The 21,910-nt window shown below is 42.8% G+C and overlaps 1 protein-coding gene and 1 long non-coding RNA gene across 2 annotated transcripts in view; one reads left to right on the forward strand and one right to left on the reverse strand.

Moving 5' to 3' along the window:
• The window catches only part of LOC308399604 (uncharacterized protein), a gene marked incomplete at its 3' end in the record, with an annotated part of 374,730 nt that overhangs the window by 308,195 nt on the left and 44,625 nt on the right, over nt 1–21,910 (reverse strand). The gene's annotated exons all lie outside the window — the stretch shown is intronic.
• Nucleotides 7,791–21,336, forward strand: LOC308405828. Its single transcript, XR_013973404.1, has 5 exons — nt 7,791–7,976; nt 8,236–8,299; nt 8,527–8,588; nt 18,624–18,670; nt 18,819–21,336. It is a non-coding gene; the product is annotated as an uncharacterized lncRNA (long non-coding RNA).

Genomic DNA, 21,910 nt, shown 5'->3' on the forward strand with positions numbered 1-21,910 from the left:
GTAATTTACGTTGAGTAGGCTAACCACGTTATTACATTAATGCATGTAAGGTGAACTAGCAAACATCATCATAGCTACATGCGGCTGTCTTCTTGTTTGATGGCAGATACTCCCTTCACCCTGGCCAAAAAAGCTAAAACGACCAAAGAAAAAGTGGAAAACAGTTAAACATGAGAGGTTTTTGGACAAAGTTTGTGTTTTTTCCATTGTTTAAGCACTGCTTCCAGCCAAGAGTGATACCATATATGCCCTATAGCTGCAGAAAAGGCTAACATTGTTATCTTTTTACAAAAAAACAGCTGAACATGAGAGGTTTTTGGACAAAGTGTGTGTTCTCCATTCTTTAATCACCAGTTTGAGCACTGTTTAAGTACCGGCACCGTTTCAAAAGTACCGGTTTGGTACTGGTATTGGATAAAACCTAAACGATACCCATCCCTAGACAGGAGAGGGTTTTCAGGAAACACTGTTAAATGTTCAGTTTCTGTGTCATATATTAAAACAAGATCTAGAGTGTGATTAAAGTGGTGGGTGGGTTCTTTTACATTTTGAGAGAAGCCAATTGAGTCTAATAACAGGTTAAATGCCATGTTGAGGCTGTCATTTTTAGTGAGCTGAGCACTAAATCAGATAAAAAGTCTGAGAAATCAGAGAGAAACTCTGTGTAAGGCCCAGGTGGGCGATATATGATAACAAGTAAGACTGGTTTCTGAGTTTTACAGCTGGGGTGGACAAGGCTAAGCATCAGGCTTTCAAATGAATTAAAAGTCTGTCTTGGTCTTTCGTTAATTAATAGGCTGGTGTGGAAAATTGCTGCCACACGGCCCCCTCGGCCTGTGCTTCGAGGTTTCTGCTAGTTAGAATGACTCGGGGGTGTTGATTCATTTAAACTAACATAATCATCCTGCTGCAACCAGGTTTCTGTAAGGCAGAGTAAATCGATTTGTTGATCAATTATTAAGTCATGTACTAACAGAGACTTGGAGGAGAGAGACCTAATATTTAATAATCCACATTTCACTGTTTTACTCTTTGGTTCAGATGTGGATACTGTATTGTTCTTTCTTTGTGATTTTTTAGTTTGTTTTTTGTCTGTTTGGGAGCTGACATGGTCTCAATGGAGATGGGTTTTTGGGGGGGTAACAGGAGAGAAGCTGCAGAGAGGCGTGTAAGACTGCAACTCTGCTTCCTGGTCTCAACTCTGGATAGACATATTTTGGGGGGTTTAATAAATTTGTCCATATTTCTAGAAATGAGAACTGCTCCATCCAAGTGGGATGGATGCCGTCTCTCCTAACAAGACCAGGTTTCCTCCAGAAGGTTTGCCAATTATCTATGAAGCCCACATCGTTTCTGGGACACCACTCAGACAGCCAGCAATTTAAGGAGAACATGCGGCTAAACATGTCACTCCTGGTCTGATTGGGGAGGGGCCCAGAGAAAACTACAAAGTCCGACATTGTTTTGGCAAAGTTGCACACCGATTCAATATTGATTTTAGTGACCTCTGATTGGCGTAACCGGGTGTCATTACTGCCGACGTGAATTATGATCTTACTGTATTTACGTTTACCCTTAGCCAGCAGTTTTAAATTTCCTTCAATGTCGCCTGCTCTGTCCCCTGGAAGACAACTGACTATGGTTGCCGGTTCTAGCTTCACATGTCTGAGAACAGAATCACCAATTACCAGGGTTTGACCCCCGGTGGGTGTGTCGCCAAGTGGGGAAAAATGGTTAGACACATGATGGTGGTGTACCTGGGACTTCTGTTTAGGACTATGCTTCCTCCTCACCGTCACCCAGCCGCCCTCTTTCCCCAGCTGCTTGGGGTCTGCCGGGGAACAGCTAGTGGGGCCTACGCTATCTTCGGCTGCACCAGCTACAGGGGCCTGGCTAGCTACAGGTGAATGAAGGGTGCGAAGCCGAGTCTCCAATTCAGTAATCCTGGCCTCCAGAGCTGCAAATATGCTACATTTGTTACAGGTATCATTACTGCTAAAGGAGGCTGAGGAGTAACTAAACATCTGACACAATGAGCAAGAAAGTGCAGGAGGGACAGGTGAAGTAGCCATGGTGCTAACGAGTCGGCTACGAGCTAAGCTAAGCTAGCGAAACAGTGTACAGAGACAGTGAGTGAATACTTTGGCTATGAATTAGGTAGTGATCACACAGAAAGGGTGCTTCAGATGAAGCACGTGAAGATTATACTATGAAAAAAGAATGTATTTAAAAGTTTTTAATTAAATTTCTAAGCAGATAAGCTACTCAGAAACACCACTTTGTTTGAGCAGAAACAGGAAGTGATACTCTACAGCAGAGCGAGCGAAGACCAAGTGTCAGCCAAGGACCAAAAAAACAAACAGAGAGAATTATAACCTTGTTTTCTCCTTGGCCGCCCCACGCGCCCCACGTACATCTCCCCACGCGTGTGTTCAATAAAATCATTGTACAAGACCAGTGTTTCTTTGTTCTCATCCTCAAATAAAAGAATTTGGGACACCCTCCATTACAATGGCCTCACCGTGTTAACATTCCAAACTAGTGACAGTAGTGCTCATACTATAGTAAAGTGAGGAAGTGATATTACTGTAACTAATGTGATATGATTATATATGTGATTAATACATGAGAAAATAAATCTGCCACCACATTCCACCATTTGTGATACCACAATTAAGAATTTAAAATAATTAATTAAGAATCACATAAAAACATGGAGATTTGTGTACTAAAGGAATTCACAATGTGCATCCTCCCTATAGTCAGAAGGAACCAACAAATTCATATTCAATGGTCATCTTCTCTCCATTTGGGTCTCCACCCTTTGTTCGAAGGATGGCAGTTATATCATAAAAGAAAACACAATATGAGACCATATACAAAAATGAAAAAGCCTTGGTTGTTCATTTGCAAAGAAAACTTCAACCTTAGTTACATAAAGGTGCTCTTTCACAAGAACCTGTTATTTACATAAGGAAGTTTTTCAGTGTGTGATATATTTTCCCACTTTATCATTACATCCATCAACCCATGTTTCCCAATGTATTAACTGTTCCTGTAAAAAAAAAAAAAAAAAAACCCCTCATCCCCTGTGTTATTAGGGATTGAGGCACACATGCCTCACCAAACATCACACACACTCCTTTGTGCCATTTGCTTTGGCCTGTCCAGATGTTTCCCATAAAGGACAGTGACTATATTTGTACCTATAGGTAAGTGAATACCACAAATATAAACTAACACTAATGTTAGTGCTTCTCGAGTTCTAGAGTAAAATCCAGAAGTAGCTACGAATTTCCACACAGCCAACATATGTAAAACACTTCTGAGCTAAATTTACAACAGAGTGATAGATCTTTCCTCTCTATCTATGCAGTGTACTGTACTCTGCACTGTTGTAGGGCCATCAGCCCATTTAAAAGGTGTAAAAGATCTTTACTGACCCCACATCAGTGGGAAACCAAAACAACCACATTTACCTCTGGAAGAACAACGTCCTTCTTTAGGTGCTTCCAGCATGTTTGAGACCTATCAAAATCCCTCAATGAAATGTGATGAACTCAAAATCTTACCTTTAGGGTGTTAAACAATGTGTCAAAGTTGAGTACACATGTCAAAAGAACTCACAACTGTGTTACTATGTTTACTCAGACAATGAGGACCTAATGCACCTACGCATCAGGAACTGACATGCTAGAAAATCAGTCTAGCTACCGTACAAAATGCGCACAAGTTGCTGTAGAGCTTGCATGCTATAATTACTCCAATCACTTTTACTCATGTTCAGGACTCTAACAGAGTTTGTGATGTTCGGAGAGTCATGTGATTGCATATCATTAATAAAATGATTATTAACTTCACACCAACGACCACCTTAACTCAAAAACACACAGAACTACTTCAGGCAAAACTGCCTGACTGTTTAATCAGGTGTCATCTGCATTCATTCACTGATCCCTCTTGGGTGGCACAATAAGATACCACACAAATTATTTGTGCCACTCCGAAAAAAAAAAGATCTGTCCACTATAAAGGAGAACATCACAGCCTGATACCTGCAGGTCTGACAGCAGCAGGTGTATCACTCCTTTTTCTACCTGGAGACAGCAGTAACCCTAACCCAGGAAAAAACGGCGACTACTTTATCCTTCTTCAGTCAAACAGCAGCACTCATGCGATTGTTTTGCTCCCTTAGCTCCAGGTGTTGTGCTCCAGACAGCGATCGTGATTACCGCCCGCGGGAGCGCGCAGCTGCTTAAAGCTGTAGCGTCCAGATTACTTACAGCTACTTCCGTGCAACTGATATAAGATGCGGTAAGCTGAACACAGCTTCAACTGTCTGTTTGTTTAAAAATAGTAACGGACCGCGTTTTCTTGTTAGTAACTGTAACGGCGTTGTAACGATAGAAATAGTAATTAGTTAGATTACTCGTTACTGAAAAAAGTAACGCCGTTAGTAATGCCGTTATTCCCATCACTGCTTATAGGTTATCAAAACCTCATTTGAACATGGGTGTACCACCTGTATAAGATTAATACCTGTACATGAACTGTTAATCCAACAAATCACAGTAAAAAGCCACAGACAAAAACATCATAAAAAACTAATGAAAAACATTGTTTTTGAAACAACGTTTGAAAAACATTGTTTCATGTTTATTCTGGAATCCCTCCTTTTGACACATGTTCTCTCCCATGAGTCAACTCATCAGAACTAGGAGAATAACAAAAAGGAAAAGATTAGTTAGATCATTTCTCAGACAACATCAGGGCTTCTCCTCCTGAGTAAATTCGCTCCAGCCCTGCAAACCCTGTGTTAGAGAATGAAATTAATATTAATGTCATGTTAAGTGGGTCTAACTCTTGGCTCTGCCTGGAGCCAACATCCACACCCCAGTCACCTAGAAACCAAAATCAGTGAGTGAATACAAACTTAACACTTGCAAACAACTGTAGGTTATAGGAGTAATAAGGCATCCCAAACCACAGACACAAGTGTGCCATGTGCAGTTTATTTCCCCAAATCATTAAAAACACTACTGTTACCAAAATTTACCCAAATGTGTGTATTCAAAACTGACACCAGTGGTCATGGAGAGTCTCCATCCAGCTGGAACTGTACAGTGAAAAGTATTACAGTTAAAGAGTGCATAATATGTATGTCAGCACAGCTACCCAATGTAGCTATACTAGGTGAAGATAACATGACAGAATGTGTGTCCAGCTGTTACAACAGCTCCACTATGAACTGGTCAGAAAACATGACAGCAATGGGGTTTGAGATGACACATTACTATGACCTATTACTATTACTATAATCACTGGTAAGCTGAGTGTGTGGAGTTAGTGTTGATGAAGCTGTGTGTAAATGGATGAAATGCTGTAGTTTGTCTCTGTGTTGAGGTGGATCAGTGATCCTGCAGAGTCCTGTCCTCCCTGTGATGGAGGGAGATGACGTCACTCTGCTCTGTAAAACAAAGACCACTCCCTCCAACCTCCCAGCTGCTTTCTGTAAAGAGAGGCCCCTTCATACAGAGGGGGGAAGGTTCCGGAATTTTCACTATTGGAACTGTAGAGTGAGGGAATGTTAGGGCGGACACACACACACACACACACACACACACACACACACACACACACACACACACACACACACACACACACACACACACTATCAGGCAAGGTCAGGGAAGCAGACAATATGTGCTTGTGTTTCTTTTAAGATAATTGTTATGGAAATTTTAACAATAACCTGCAACACACTAAGTGAGCTTGATTTAAGTGGGTTTAATAAACACATTGCAATGTGGAGAGAGCATCCCAGTGAAACACCAGGACCATCTCTGAATTGTGGCCACCGCCCTTACATCTTATATACAGACACACAGACAAAGAACATTCCACAAACTCACATGTTGGCCCCTCTCAGGGGGGCTATACTTCCTCCCTCACAGAGAGATTTATGACCTTGTTTTCTGAGGATTTACATCCCTATTAAGCAGAAGGAGTCTCACTATCTGTTTAACTTCTCCCATTACAATGGCCTCTCTGTGGTAACTTTCCACATGCATGTAAACTAGTGACAGGAGTGCTCTTACTATAGTAAAGTGAGAAAGTGATATTACTATAACTAATGTGATATGATTAAATATGTGATTAATACATGAGAAAAGAAATCTGCCACCACATAATAAAAAGAGCAGAGCGGGGAGAAGAAGTCGGAGATGTGCTAGGAACGGAGGATTGTAAACACCTTTGCTTCTTTCTCCCCTTGCTGCAAGTAAAACTCAGCTGGAGTGTCCGTCTGTTCTTTGTGTCGAGTGGTTTCCTTGGAATGTACAGAGTGGGAATTTAAACCCAACAAGCTCCATCACTCTCTCCTCCTGTTCTCTCTATGTTGAGAAAAGAAAGAACTTTCACATTCCGACACCGATGATGTCACTCCGGTGCTAAGTTGTGGTTTTCCCCGGATTCAAGGATCTGTATCCTCCCGACACACCCTAAACTTCACTGCGTGCCTCACGAACTCCGCCGGGGGAAAAGTTTTGAAAGTAACGAACAAGTTTCACGTCACTCAGCAACAGACTGTGAAACACTAAAGAACGTTAAGAACTGGGCTCAGAATAACAGAAGACGATCAGGCACAGGAAATAAACCCGGTCAGTACTATTCAGTACTTGAATATGAATACTCCGCCCTTAAAATTATTGTTTATTTATTCATTTATGTATTTACGATAACACGAGACAGGAGTCTGTTGACACGCTGTTATAGATAGATAATTAAATAAAACGAGCACGCGAGTGCTGTTAATAAAACTGCAGATGATCCATGTTGATGATGTCACTAACATCAAACTGTTCTCTTAATGTTCTCACTGCCGTTAATATTCTTCACACACACCTTTCTGTCAGCATCAAAACTACAGCTAATCATACAGTTAATGTCATTTTGGTTATATCGTGTGTGCGGCAGATGGAGAAAAATTTACACTTCAGGGGAAGGAAAAAAATGAGAGAATTTACTTATTAAGACAAAATAAAGATGAGCTGAAGTTTATTCCCACGTAATTAGACGGGTAATAAACGGGGGCATCCTCCTCCTCTTTCTATGCTGTACACACCCGAGCCTGCTACCGTAACATTTCTGCCCTCTTACCTCTTTCTCTGATATATGAAATATACAAAGAATTTCCTTGTTGTCAATAGAAAATTGTAGTCAGTATAATCTTTTAATAATATAAGTTTGCATATGATAGAATACTGCATGATGACCTCTTTATAACTCAGACTGTTTTTGATTCACTGTGACCCGTTATCATGCAGGGAAGGAGCAGTACCTGCTAGATAAGAGCTTAATGAGCAGTTTCACTTTGTACCAGGTAGAGGAGCCTCTCCTGGCACACACACACACCCATATCCGCACATGCTCACGCATCAACATTCCACTGAACAAACATATTCACTGTTGTATTACTCTTCTTGTGTATAAATAAAGACCAGGGCAGTGGCAGAGTGCGAGTCCCGGAGCCCTCACTCCAAGTGTGAGTGCTCTGTGGCTGCCCTTGCATGCAAGCAGGGGCGATTTTAGCCCATTTTTGGGGGTGCTTCAGCACCCCCAAAAATGAATCAAAGCACCCCCAAAGATTTCTTACTTTTTTTTTTTTAATCAATATTTGCTGTTTGTGTGACACACTACTAAAAATATAAAAAGCATAGAGTACTTGGTTGAGACGGAACATTTTAACAACAAAAGTATAGATAACCCCTCCCCCCTCCCAAAATGGTTTGTTCCAGCTCTCCCCCACTCTGGCTCTAGGGTCGTTGCTGCCAGAGCGATGGTAGCTGAGACGCAGCGGAGCGGAGGTGGAGTGCCTGGATTAAAACAGGACGTATTAGCAGCATTTAACCTTCAGTTACTCTTTATGTAGTTAGATAGGAGTCATGTTTCTTTTTAGCTGAAAAACCTTACACCAGGTAACCTGCAGTGTTGAAAACGTGTTTTCCAACAATGTTTGCTACCCTACAATCCGTCCTGCTCTGTAGTAAATTCAGCGACATCTGACTGTCCTGTTGCTCCCATTGAAATGTATACAGCCTATTTAAAATCTAAAACTTAAAATTGTCCGCAGCCTGCTGTTGTTGCCACTGTCCTGTTTGAAATGGATACTAACTAGCTAACTGACTGAATGCCCATTAACCTTATAACTGCTGTTGTGTGTGTGTTTTTGTGTAGAGAGAGACAGACAGGTTCATAATGGATATAAGGACGTTTTTTCAAAAACAGGAGCCACATTCAGGTAAAAGTGTAAGAACAAATGATCCGTCAATAAAGGATAATGTTGGATCAGTGTTTCAATATTTTATATCTTTTATTAGATGTTCATGTGGTTTGGTTATTTGCCTTTTGGTTGAAAGTAGACTGAGAGAGGACTTTTTGTTAGTGATCTTAATAATTTTTTTTTTTTTCATATTAATGTAATTTTTTCATCTAATTGAATCCAATCTATTTGTGTATGATTGTCAGTCCAAAGAGGGAGAGAGGAAAGAGGGAACATGAGGAGAAAGTACAAGGTCAGGAAGAACCAGGTAAGAAAACAGACAGGGAACAGTGACAAGCACAACAGAAACTATTAAACTGACAAAGAGAAAAATCCTGATTTTATTCATACAATCAGGAAGTTGTGTTCTCCCTATATTAAAGCTGCTATACAGAATCTGCAAAACAAACTGGGTTGAAACATTTTTGACCCTCTTTAACAACATTCCAACATAACATGATCATTGATTGGGGAGATTAAAATTAATGATATATTTTTATGTGGTTCAGCCACAACTCCACTAAAACCTCAGCCAGTAACAGGTAGGCCAACTTTTGGACCGTCCAGGTGTCTGTTTGACTGCTGCATACTGACTTATGCGGCAGAGAAACACTTATCAGTGTTTCTCAAACTTTTTACAGTGTGTACCACCTGAGAAAAATGTCAAGCTCTCCCAAGTACCACTATGAAATCATGAAACTCATAAATCTTACAACACAAAATTAGTATTATTAAATTAGTTAAATTAGTATCTGCAGTAAAGATTTTTTCATACATTATATACATTCTACCACAGGCAAAGTTGCCTCCATTTTAATAGGTTTTTATTAATATTTTGTAATAATTTATTCTGTTTTGGGAGTGTTTTTTATGTATCTGTATTATATTATACATACACAAAAGTGAATCTCTGTCCAAAACATGCACTCAGTTTACTTCTTACTCACTATGAGCATCATTTAAATAACCTTTATCAGATTTGATGGTTTTGTTACAGACTTCTCAAAAAAGTGTTTTGCTTTTCTTTCACAAATGTGGGATTAAATTGTGTTTTGTGACGAGGACCCAGGCAGAGAGAGACTTGATGAATTTAAGAATCTTATGATTTAATAAAGAAATTTGCAGACTTGCACACTCAAAAAAATGAAATTGGGTGGTTGTTACATGCAGATGAGATGAGTAAGAGTGGTTAGTTGCCTGGATCCAGCCACTCTTACTAGATTGTATGATGTCATCTCAACAAGAACAAATTACGTTGCTGAATTTCATGTAGATGCTACATAATTCAATTACGTTCACCATAGAAACATGGAATTATTTAGTTCAAATTACAAGTTTGGATCTTGTGCATGTAACAACCACCCAATTTCACTCTTTTGAGTCAGCTCACGAAATCCACAAGATCACATTAGATGTCAAACCACAGGAAAATCAGTGGGGTTACAAGAGGCAGACAACCACACCACGTGTATGCTGTTACTATTTCGTATGGTTTAACTTGTCAAGGACAACAACATAAAGCATCATCAAGCATAGCTTTCCTACTTTTGTTAAGTCTGTATTGACAGATTAATGCCATGGTGGTTCGTGCTGTTACCTCAGAGCAAGAAGGTCCTGGGTTCAAATCCGCAATGAGGCGAAGTTTGCAGTGGGTTCTCTCTGTGTACTCTGGTTTCCTTCACAGTTAAAAGTCATGCAGTTGTAAGGGCTGGTTATTCTAAATTACCCAAAGGTGTTGAAGTGCAAATGGTTGTTTGTCTCTGTATGATAGCGACCTGTCCAGTCTGTACCCTGCCCCTGTTACCCTATCACTTCTGCAGCCCAGATAAAGATATTGATTTAACCCTTTAAGACCTACCATAGAACCAAGTCCACCAGAGCTTGTATTATATTTTTACATGCTGTAGAGCCATTTTTGGGAGCATTTCAAGTTGCTATACATCAATACAACCATTACAGCCTAAATTTTAATAATATGTATGTATTAAGTGCATAGTAATTACATAAATTGCAAAAAAGTGCAATAAACTACAAAAAAATTGAAAATCGTTTTTGTTTTTTTTAACATATATTTCTAGTTAGAGAAATTTAAGAGGCTTTTCCCTCAAAACTGTAAATACAAAAAAGTTGCACAAAATAGTTTCCTACCACAGGAAATTTATTTTGAGTGCCTTCATAGTTTTATTTTTGAAATACACCAATTTTTATATACTGGAGGAAAAACAAAAATGAATATTATACTGCAAATTTGCAAAATAACAGCATATGCATCAAAATAAACTATTTCCAGCAGTGCAATATGAGTCCTAAGCATATGTGGAAGGAAACTGTAACCTAGGACAAGCTGATGGCATAAGATGTAAGTACAACTCCTCAGGTTTCATATGCAAAAAAAATTATTGCGCTAGCTCACGTGGTTATAGTGCTACCGGGATTTAAAAATAGTTGCGCAAAACGGAGTGTGCCCACTCTGACCAGTTTTAAAGGGTTAAAGCAAGAAAATATAGTATTAGCATTAGCTGCCAATTCCTATTCACCTAAAATTAGCATTACCTACTAATGGCAGTCTACTTAGCATTAACTCCTCACTAATGTAATGCTAATTCACATCAAATTATCTTTAGCTTTAGCATTAGCTGCTAGCTTCAGCCTACCTAGCACTAGCTGCTCACATTGTTAAAAGGGAAGAGAAAACGATATTAGCATTAGCTGGTAATAATTATTCACCCCTAATTAGAATTAGCCACTAATGGCAGCATACTTAGCATTAAATCCTCACATCGTTATAACTCAAATGATGCTAACTTGCATTAAATTAGACTGCTGTTATTAGCTAATGCTATTTAGCAGTAGCTGCTCACATTGCTATAAAGCAAAGGAAAACGATATGAGCATTAGGTTCTAATGCGTATTTGCCTTAAATTAGACGTAGGTGCTAATGGCGACCTACTTAGCATTAGCAGCTCAGATGTTGTAATGCTAGGAAAAAGAGTGTTAGCATTAGCCGTTCCCATTGTTATAAAGTTAAGGGAAATAGTGTTAGCATTAGCTACTCACATTGTTAAAAAAGTAAGTGTTAGCATTAGTGCATAATGCTAATTCACGTCAAATTAGCATTAGTTAATAAGAGTAGCCAATTTTGCATTAGCAGATAATGTTGACCTTGCCCCACTGGAAAAGTTCAGAACTAAAGATTTAGGAGTGTTTCTCGATAGCTCTTTCTCATTTGAGAAACAAATGAATTCTGTTATTACAACCAGCTTTAAGGTTTATATTGTTGACTGTCATTTATGCTTAGAAATATTTACTCATATATGCTTAGAGTTGTATAATCGATTGCATGATGATAGAGGTTTGATCCTTAGTAGTCTGTAAAGACTCTGTATGCCTTCCAGAGTGCTCTGGCATGCACACACCACTTGGGGCCATGAGAGAGGTCGTACCCTCTCTTACTGATTTATGGTGTAGGACAGAGGTCTCAAACTCAATTTAGCTGGGGGCCGCTGCAGGCACAGTCTGGGTGAGGCTGGGCTGCATTAGGTTTTCCACAAGAAAGGCATGGTTAAAAAAATTCCAATCTTCTCAAATCTCTTTATTTTTATTTTTTAACAGAAAATATGAAAAATAAATTAACAAATTAAGAATTAATAAGAAAATAAATCAATCTGTAATACATAAATAAAATAATAATAAGATATTTTTAGTCAGTGAACTTATGTGTTTTTTTCAGTCTTCTATATCTGCTGTGTTTAGATTGAAATGTCTGTATTAACAGTTCTATAACCTTCTTCTGAACATGAATGGAACACTGTAGAAAATGAACTGTTCTTCTGAACATGGCTTCTCTTGCCTACTCCTTGCTGCTAGAGACCTGGCAGCGTTTCCTCTCACATAGCCAAGCCAGATTTGGCCTGAGGGAGGAAGCAGTTGCGACCCTCAGTATGTCTTGAAGATGATCATCCGTAAGTCTGGACCTGTACTTGGACTTATTGAAGTTCAAAGTGGAGAAGAGCTTTTGGCACAAGTATGTGCTACCAAAAAGGCACATGGTCCGCTTGAACATTCGGGAAAGCCGAGGGAAACTAGGGCTCAAGTCTCTCAAAAATTGTCCAAGCTTGTCTGCTTTTCCACTCACCTCCCTGAACGTTGCTTTGAGTTCAGAGTTGCACTGCAGCTCAATGAGCTCCATTTGAAGCACAGAAGGGGCATCTTGCACATCAAAGGAGAAGGGGTCCGCAAACATTTGAAAGGTGGCTCTGTGTGTCTTGAAGTCAGCAAATCTGTGATCAAATTCTTCCTGTAGCCTCAAAATGACATCAACATACTCGTCAGCACTGAATGGTGTGCCTGCATCCACGAGTGCCTTGCATGCTGGGAAATGGCAAAGGTTTGTCTGAGAGAGCTGAGCTTTCCAGAGCGCCAGTTTTGTGGAGAATGCTCTCACGTTGTCATAGGCAGCACTGACAAGTTGCCCCTGGCCTTGTAACGTCTTGTTCAGTACATTAAGCTCATGTGTCATATCAACAAGAAAAGCTGAGTCCATGAGCCATTTGGGATCAGTTAGCACAGGAACACTAACTCCATCCTTCTCCATGAAGGCTTCACTTCTGCTCTCAACTCAAAAAGTCTCTTTAATACATTTCCCCTGCTGAGCCAACGTACCTCAGTGAAGTCGAGCACATCCCCATATTCTGACTCCATTTCCTCTAAAAAAGCTCAGAACCTTCGGTGCTTTAAGCCCCTGGATCTGATTTGGTTGATGCATTTCACAACAATAGACATCACATTGTCAAACTTCAGGCATTTGCTGCAAAGGACCTGCTGATGGATGATGCAGTGCAGAGCAATGGCCTCCTCCACGCCTTCCTCTTCCAGTTTGTTTTGTGCCACCAGTCCATGTTTCCTCCCTGTCATTGATGGCGCTCCATCTGTTGTTATTCCAACAAACCTCTTCCATGGCAAACCAACATTCTCAATGGCATCACACAGCTTGTAAATATCTGCTGAGCGGTGGTCTGGCCATGCATTGGAATTACTGTGAGTCTCAACGCGTAGAGAACGTCATCTCTGCTTCTTTTTCTTGCAACCGTAGCACGGCGATCGGCAGATAAAAAGCCGGTAGCAGTCTCCTTTGTTTTTACGCTCGATGTTAAGTGCGCATGCGCCAACCAGCGTGCAGCCTGTTACAGTCGCTCCTGCTTTTCTCTTAGTTTAGCTCTTTTTTCTTACGTATTCTTTTTTTTTCTGACTTGTATTTTCCTCCGTTTTCTATCTCTTACTCAATCATGTGGATTGAGAGAGTTTTTGTTCTTCTGGTGGCCGTGGAACTGTTACTTTTATCATGGAACGGGACCGCGGCACATCTCCTACACGCACGGACTGTTTACTCCAGAGATCAGCTGATCGCCCTGATGCCGGCCGGCTCGCTGGCCAGGCCCGCAGAAGTGCCCGCAGAAGTACCAGCTGAAATTTGGAGGAAAACACATCGGGGATGCAGAGGTCAAGGACAGAAGAGAAGAAAAAAGGTGACGGTGAGACAGCGGAGGCTCGAAGCGAGGAGGAGGTTTAAACCGTGTCTGCCGTCTATCGTGATGGGAAATGTGCGATCGTTGGCAAGTAAAATCGACGAGCTCTCAGCACTGGTACGGAGTCAGAGGGAATACCGAGAGTGTAGCCTGATGTGTTTCACCGAATCATGGCTGCACCAGGTCATTCCCGATGAGAATGCTTCCGTGGAAGGCTTCCACACTGTTCGGGCAGACAGGGACAGCATCGCTAGCGGTAAGCGTAAAGGAGGTGGGCTTGCTGTTTTAGTTAACAACCGGTGGTGTAACCCTGCCAACATAACAATCAAAGAAAGGATTTGTTGCCCGGACACTGAACTGTGTGCTGTTGGACTCAGGCCGTATTATTTACCCAGGGAATTCTCTCACGTCATCTTGGTGGCTGTTTATGTTCCCCCCTCTGCTAACCCCACAGCTGCATGTGACACTATCCACTCTGCCATAGCTCGGCTACAGACTCAGCACCCGAGTGCCTTTATTGTGATCTCGGGTGACTTCAACCATGTATCACTGGACAATACACTACCAACATTCAAACAATATGTGGACTGTCCCACCAGGGGAGAGAAAACTTTAGACTTACTGTATGCTAACGTCAAGGATGCATACAGCTCCTCCTCCCTCCCCCCACTTGGTAGGTCAGATCATAACCTGATTCACCTCACCCCCCGCTATGTGCCAATTGTGAGGAGGGAACCTGTGACCACCAGGACTGTTAGGAGGTGGTCAGAGGAGGCAATAGCGGAACTACAGGGCTGTTTCGAGGTGACCGACTGGGAAACACTCTGTGAGCCTCACGCCGAGGACATCAATGGGCTTACTGAGTGTATCACAGACTACATAACTTTCTGCACCGACTCCATTGTTCCAGCTCAGACTGTTCATTGTTACCCAAATAACAAGCCGTGGGTGACTAAGGACATCAAAGCCCTCCTCAACAACAAGAAGAGGGCTTTCAGAGGGGGCAACAAAGAGGAGGTGAGGAAGGTCCAGGTGTTACTAAAGGACAAGATCAGAGAGGCTAAGGACAATTACAGGAGGAAGCTGGAGTGGAAACTCCAGCAGAACAGCATGAGAGAGGTGTGGAGGGGCATGAAGACCATCACTGGATTCAGGCCAACCAACAGCAGGGGAGCTGAGGGAGGTGAGAATAGAGCCGACGAGTTGAATCTGTTTTTCAATAGATTCGACACCACAGTGTCTGCTCCCACCCCCACAACCTCACCTGCAGTCAGCCTGGAATCCAGAGCCACACCACTGTGCCAGCCTCTCTCTTCACATGTTGCCTCCTGTGAGATTCCTGACACCCCTCCCCCACCCATCACCTTCACTCAATACCAGGTTGAGATGCAAATGAGGAGACTTCACTCAGGAAAGTCTGCTGGACCAGACGGAGTGAGTCCCCTTGTCCTCAAGGCCTGTGCCCCCCAGCTGTGTGGAGTCTTTCATAAACTGTTTATGCTGAGTCTGAGTCTGCAGAGGGTCCCGGTGATGTGGAAGACATCATGCCTCGTCCCTGTACCAAAGACGCCTCGTCCCAGTGGCCCCCAGGATTACAGGCCCGTGGCACTGACCTCCCACATCATGAAGACCCTGGAAAGGCTCATCCTGGACCAGCTGCGACCCATAGTAAGACCACATCTGGATCCCCTTCAGTTCGCTTATCAGCCTCGTCTCGGAACAGAGGACGCCATCATCTACCTGCTCAATCGTGTCTACACCCATCTGGACCAGCCGGCGAGCACTGTGAGGGTCATGTTTTTTGACTTTTCCAGTGCTTTCAACACCATCAGGCCGACCCTCCTGGGTGATAAGTTGGCAGCGATGCAGGTGGATGCTTCTCTGGTGTCCTGGATTGTTGATTACCTGACAGGAAGACCACAATATGTACGTCTCCCACAGTGTGTGTCTGACAAGGTGATTAGCAACACAGGGGCACCACAGGGGACTGTCCTCTCCCCCTTCCTCTTCACCCTCTACACCACAGACTTCAGCCACTGCACAGAGACCTGCCATCTTCAGAAGTTTTCTGATGACTCTGCGGTGGTTGGATGCATCAGCAGGGATGATGAGACAGAGTACCGGGCTGTGGTCGACTCCTTTGTCACGTGGTGTGAGCAGAATCATCTGCAGCTCAACGTGGCAAAGACCAAGGAACTGATCGTGGACTTCAGGAAGACCAGGAAACACTTGACCCCTGTTTCAATCCAGGGGGTCAGTGTTGACATTGTGGAGGACTATAAATACCTTGGAGTACACATTGACAATAAACTGGACTGGGCTAAAAACACCACAGCACTTTACAGGAAGGGCCAGAGTCGTCTCTATTTTTTGAGGCGACTGAGGTCCTTCAACATCTGCCAGAAAATGCTGAGGATTTTCTATGAGTCTGTGGTGGCCAGTGCGATCCTCTATGCTGTTGCATGCTGGGGGAGCAGGCTGAGGGTCGCAGATGCCAACAGACTTAATAAACTGATCCGTAAGGCCAGCAATGTTGTGGGGATGGAGCTGGACTCCCTCAAGGTGGTGTCGGAGAGGCGGATGCTGTCCAAGATAAAGACAATGTTGGATAACACCTCCCACCCACTCCATGACATGTTGGTCAGTCACAGGAGCTCGTTCAGTGAGAGACTGAGATTACCGAAAAGCACCACTGAACGACACAGGAAATCATTCCTGCCTGTGGCCATCTCCCTGTACAACGCATCCACTTAACACACTGTTTGCTGCTACAACTACACATGTTTCTTTTCCAAATATTTATTTATAAGTGACTTATGTATGTATGTATGTATATATATGTATATATTGTACTATTCTTAGTTAGCGTATTGTCTGTCTTGTCTTAATGTTGGTTTAAAATGGAGCACTGTAACAAAAAATAATTTCCCCCAGGGATCAATAAAGTATTCTGATTCTGATTCTGATTCTGATGTCTTTCATGACGACACGAACACCGTGGCGTTTGCAGATGGTAGAAAGTGCAGGGATAGCGAGCGCAAAAAAGGCGACTGCTCACGGCGCCGGGCTGTTGTTACAGGAGAAAGAAGCAGAAATGACACCGTGACATATAACAAATAACATCAGCTGTTTCTGATGTTAGTTGTTTTGACTGCTTTTACATTATATTGAAATATATGTAATGTTCATGTTTGCTGCAATGCAAACGCAGTGATGCAAATAAAAACATGGAGCCACAAATTACGGTGCGACCCTATAATTAGTCCGGGTTACTGGGGACTGTTGTTGCCGATGAACAGGTGTCGCTATGTGACTGCAGACTAAATTGGGCTGCATTGAGTTCATGACTTTTCTTTTATCCCGCCGCCTACGCATCACTGTGAGAGTTAATATGAGATCTCTCTCTGTGGAAAAATAACTTTAAATCCCACTGACGTGTGTATAAATCTATATACGTATAATGTCCCGCTGGGCAGCAACTTAAAAAAACAACTTTTTTTGAAGTGTTGTGAACGCAGCGCGCTGGGGCGAATGTCGGCGTTTGCCCAATAGAAAGGAGGAAGCCAGCCAGGCACAGGAAAGAAAGAAACACTCCAGGGCAACGCTGCTGGAACTTTGACTCATTGAGAAATGTTTCCCTGCTTGCATCAAGCCCAGCTGGTGTCCCCTGAGATCCATATCCCACCCTGATTGGTGGGTTAATTCAGCTCCGCCCACAACACTGTAAAGTGTCATACATTATCAAACTAACATTACATTTTCATATTAAGGTGGGGCCAAAAACTATCGTCCTGCGGGCCGCAATTGGCCCACGGGCCACGAGTTTGAGACCCCTGGTGTAGGAGGACACCTACTCTGTGTCTGGTTAAGTATAAGAGCCCTTTGTTAGGGGGACCGCTGGACTCTTAGCACCAGCTTTGGGGTCACAGGGTCACATCTGGAACACACACACACACACACACACACACACACAGACACAGACACACACACACACACACACAAACACACACGCACGCACGTACGCACACACACACACACACACACACTATGCACAGACTGGTACTCTTTGTTCATACCTGTGTAAGACGTCATAATGAACTTGTGCATATTCATGTAAGCTCAATAAAGAGCAGTGTTACGAGGGAGCAGACGAGAGCGACTGAGGTCAAGTGAAGGAACGGCGCTGTCACAGTTCTCTCCCTCATCAATTGTCTGGTTCCAGCGGTGGGTCTGTGCTAGACGACCCATCACCAGCTTTTTCCACTGGTTACCAGTACGTGGTAGAATCCACTTCCAGATCTGGTTGTCTTTAAATCTGTGAATGGATTGGCTCCATCTTATCTCTCTTTAACAAAAGAATCCAAGTGGAGCCCTCAGGTCTGCAGATAAGCAGCTTCTGACCAGAACTAGACGTAAAAACAGAGGTGAGCTTTATCGATGGCTGCAGCCAAACTCTGGAACAGTCGCCCTTCACATCAGGTCGTCACCAACACTGGACATTTTTAAAAGCCGGTTGGAAACACATTTGTACTCTGTAGCTTTCAATCCTGACCAGTCTTTATAGTCATTACTGTGTATGTTTCCTATTTTCTCTCTACTCTGTGCAGCACTTTGGCTCAAGCTGTTTTTAAATGTGCTGATAAATAAATGTAGATTTCTTTGAATAAAACAGTGGAGCCGAGCTTTGAGCTCAGTGTGTAACAGTGTGTGTGTGAGAGCCATGTAATGTCCATGTGTGCATGCTGACTGTGCTGCTCTGACCCCCCTCCTCCTTTCAGGGTGGAGCCTGCTGGAGTCCGATGGTTGAGACCAGGTCTGAGGAAGTGTAAGTGTGTTTTTAATGGGATTCATGAAAACAAAGCAGCACACATTCAACCATCTTCATCATGTCAGGAGTCATCATCAAAGTGTCAATCAATGAACAGATGATGGATCAATAACTGCAGCTGGATTGTGTTTGTTCTCTCCATCAGATTCCTGTCAACTCACAATCGACACAAACACAGTGAACACAAAGCTCCAACTGTCTGACAACAACAGGAAGGTGACACGTGTGGAGGAGGTTCAGTCATATCCTGATCATCCAGACAGATTTGATGTTTATGAACAGCTGCTGTGTAGAAATGGTCTGACTGGTCGCTGTTACTGGGAGGTCGAGTGGAGAGGAGACGTTTATATATCAGTGAGTTACAGAAGCATCAGAAGGAAAAGAGACAGTGATGACTGTGTGTTTGGATACAATGATCAGTCCTGGAGTCTGAGCTGCTCTGATGATGGTCCTGAGTTTGTCAGGCACAATAACAGAGTAACATCCATCTCCTCCTCCTCCTCCTCCTCCTCCTCTGTCTCTAACAGAGCAGCAGTGTATGTGGACTGTCCTGCTGGCACTCTGTCCTTCTACAGAGTCTCCTCTGACACTCTGATCCACCTCCACACCTTCAACACCACATTCACTCAAACTCTTTATCCTGGGTTTATGTTCTGGCCTCCTGGTGGCTCAGTGTCCCTGTGCTGAGTGGAGTGTAAAGAGTGTCTCCTGTTACAGAAACACTCTGACTGTTGAACAGATAGTTCAGTCTGTACATGTCTGTCTCGTTCACTCACAAACACGTTTTCAGATTCATGGATTCAATCAGTTGATGTTTGAAACTCTTCTAAATGATTCCTTGTAAACTTCTTCAGTCACAAACAAACAGGAAGTGATGTCACATGTGTTCCTGTCCACACAGCAGAATGAGTCTATTGCTGACAGTGATGTACAAACAGAGTGAGCATTTCTGAGGCCCAAAATAAACTGAGTAGTTCACTGAATGAACAATGGACTGTGAGCTCAGTTCCTTCATCATTAGTATGGATTATATATGTATATGTATTATATTAGTATCATATATATCAGGTGCTGCTGCTTTCAGTCATTGTGCAAATGTGCTGTTTGTAAGCTTGTAAAGCTGCAGTCAGCTGAGACTGAAGAAGTCACCTGATCAGTGAGCAAACGTTTCTGAAAACGTCCAGATGAACAGAATCAACCTTTTGGGATCAGCCAGCAATGCAGCATCATTGTTGTTCAGCTTCAGAGGTTTGCAGGAATGAACTGATGACCAGAAACAGCTGCAAAGTCCAAGAAAATACCAGCTGGAGTTCAGCTGCATTTGAAGAAGTCAAAGAAAAGTAAGGATGGCAAAGGGCGACGTTTTCTTCCAAAGAGCTGCAAACATGGTCGACGCCTCATTAGAAGAATCATCTGGACATTTGTGAGGAACTCTAACCAAGAAAGCAACGTCACACAGATCCAACAGACAGTTTCCATGACTGCAAGTGTTGAGTGGAAAAATGCTACATTGCATTATTGCATCCTCTCACCACAGGAGGCGCTGTTGGCACCACTGATTGCTGATCAGCTGTTCTCTGATGATCTGATTGATACTGTGAATAACGGGACTCACTGAACTCTGTGACACAGTGAAGATTACAGAGTTTAACTTCAACATCTGACTGACGTCACACAGACAGAAGGATGAACCAGTGAGGCACAGAACACAGTTACTGGAGATACTGGATCAGCTCCATGTGAACCTCTGATGGAGAAGCTGCTGAGCCAGAGAAACATCAGGACATGACAGCAGCTGCACTTATCTAACAACATGTAGCAGAGCTGATCTATGTTAGAGGATCTATCACAGCAGCTGAAGCCAAAGTCCAACACTGGATACCAGCTGAGCCTGTGCTGAGTGTAGTGTTACAGGAAAAGGGCAGAAACACTGGTAGCTCCCAGTGATGCTGACTGGGGCACAGAGCTGAATGATGCAGCATCAGGACACTGTTTCAGTCTGACTGACAGAGAAACCTGTAGCTGTATCTACATGTGAGGCAGAGGCCACACAAGCAGCTTTCTATGTTTCACAGTGACTGAGATCTTCAGTGGGGGTGGACATGCTCCTGTACAGACCTCTGAGGAGAACCAAGGTGCAGTCAAAGAGTCCAGTCTGTCCTCACAGATGTGAACATGTGCTTTCATCAGGTCTGCTGTCAGCTAGCAGGCTCACATCAGAATCACTGTTCCTGAAAAACACAGTCTGTGTGACATCATCAGTCAGCTGATGGTCCCAGATCTGAATGGTTTCTGTCTCTACTGAGGAAGTCAGAGAATATCACTGAGGTGTGGATCAGGTCTGAGTGAGCTGTGGAGGGACAGCTTTAAACAGTCCACAGGTCTCACGTCCTGCTCAGTCTGGTAGCAGATACCTCGTATTTGGGCAGGGATAGCTCAGTAGGTAAAGTGGTCGCCCCATGATCGGAAGGTCGGCGGTTCGAATCCACTTAACGGCTACCCTGAGGTACCCCTGAGCAAGGTACCGTCCCTACACACTGCTCCCCGGGCGCCTGCTTAGTGGGCTGCCCACTGCTTCACTGAGTGAATGGGTCAAATGCAGAGAAAAACAAGTAATTTCCCCATGGGGATCAATAAAGTATCCATTATTATTATTATTATTATTATTGTTCCAGATGTGCTGACATCAGCAGCAGCACAGCTGTGTGATACCATGAATCTCAGTTATTGATCCAACACACAGTAAATACAAAGATCAGGATTTCTGAGAGAAATCATTATGAGTCTGAACACATGATCACTGAATGTTAGTCTCCACAATAATAAGCTAACACAAGCAAACACAGCTTTCAGCTCTTATTTTGAAACTGGCTTATTTAGAGAGCTGTGATGTGAGCGTGCCTGGCTCTGAGGCACTTGGGTCAGCCTCTGTTGTTTAGAAGTGTTACAGACTGTGAATGACACAGACCTGTCAGTTTCCATGTTTGTCTGTAACACAGCTCAGGGGCTCCATGCTGAACGCATCCATCCAGTGTTATTGATCCAGGACTGATACCAGCATTGGGATCAATACTACAACACACAATCACATGTGTCCACGTGATGTGTTTGACCAGCTTTATTCATTAATGATCAATCAGCTTATTTACTGCATCTGAGTCCAGCTTCATTTAAATGATCCAACCATGAAAATGACATCAGTCCTACAGAAGCACTTCATGCTAACAGGAAGTCATT

This window comes from Rhamphochromis sp. 'chilingali' (genome assembly GCF_963969265.1).
Source record: "Rhamphochromis sp. 'chilingali' genome assembly, chromosome: 1".
In the NCBI taxonomy this organism is placed as follows: Eukaryota; Metazoa; Chordata; class Actinopteri; order Cichliformes; family Cichlidae; genus Rhamphochromis; species Rhamphochromis sp. 'chilingali'.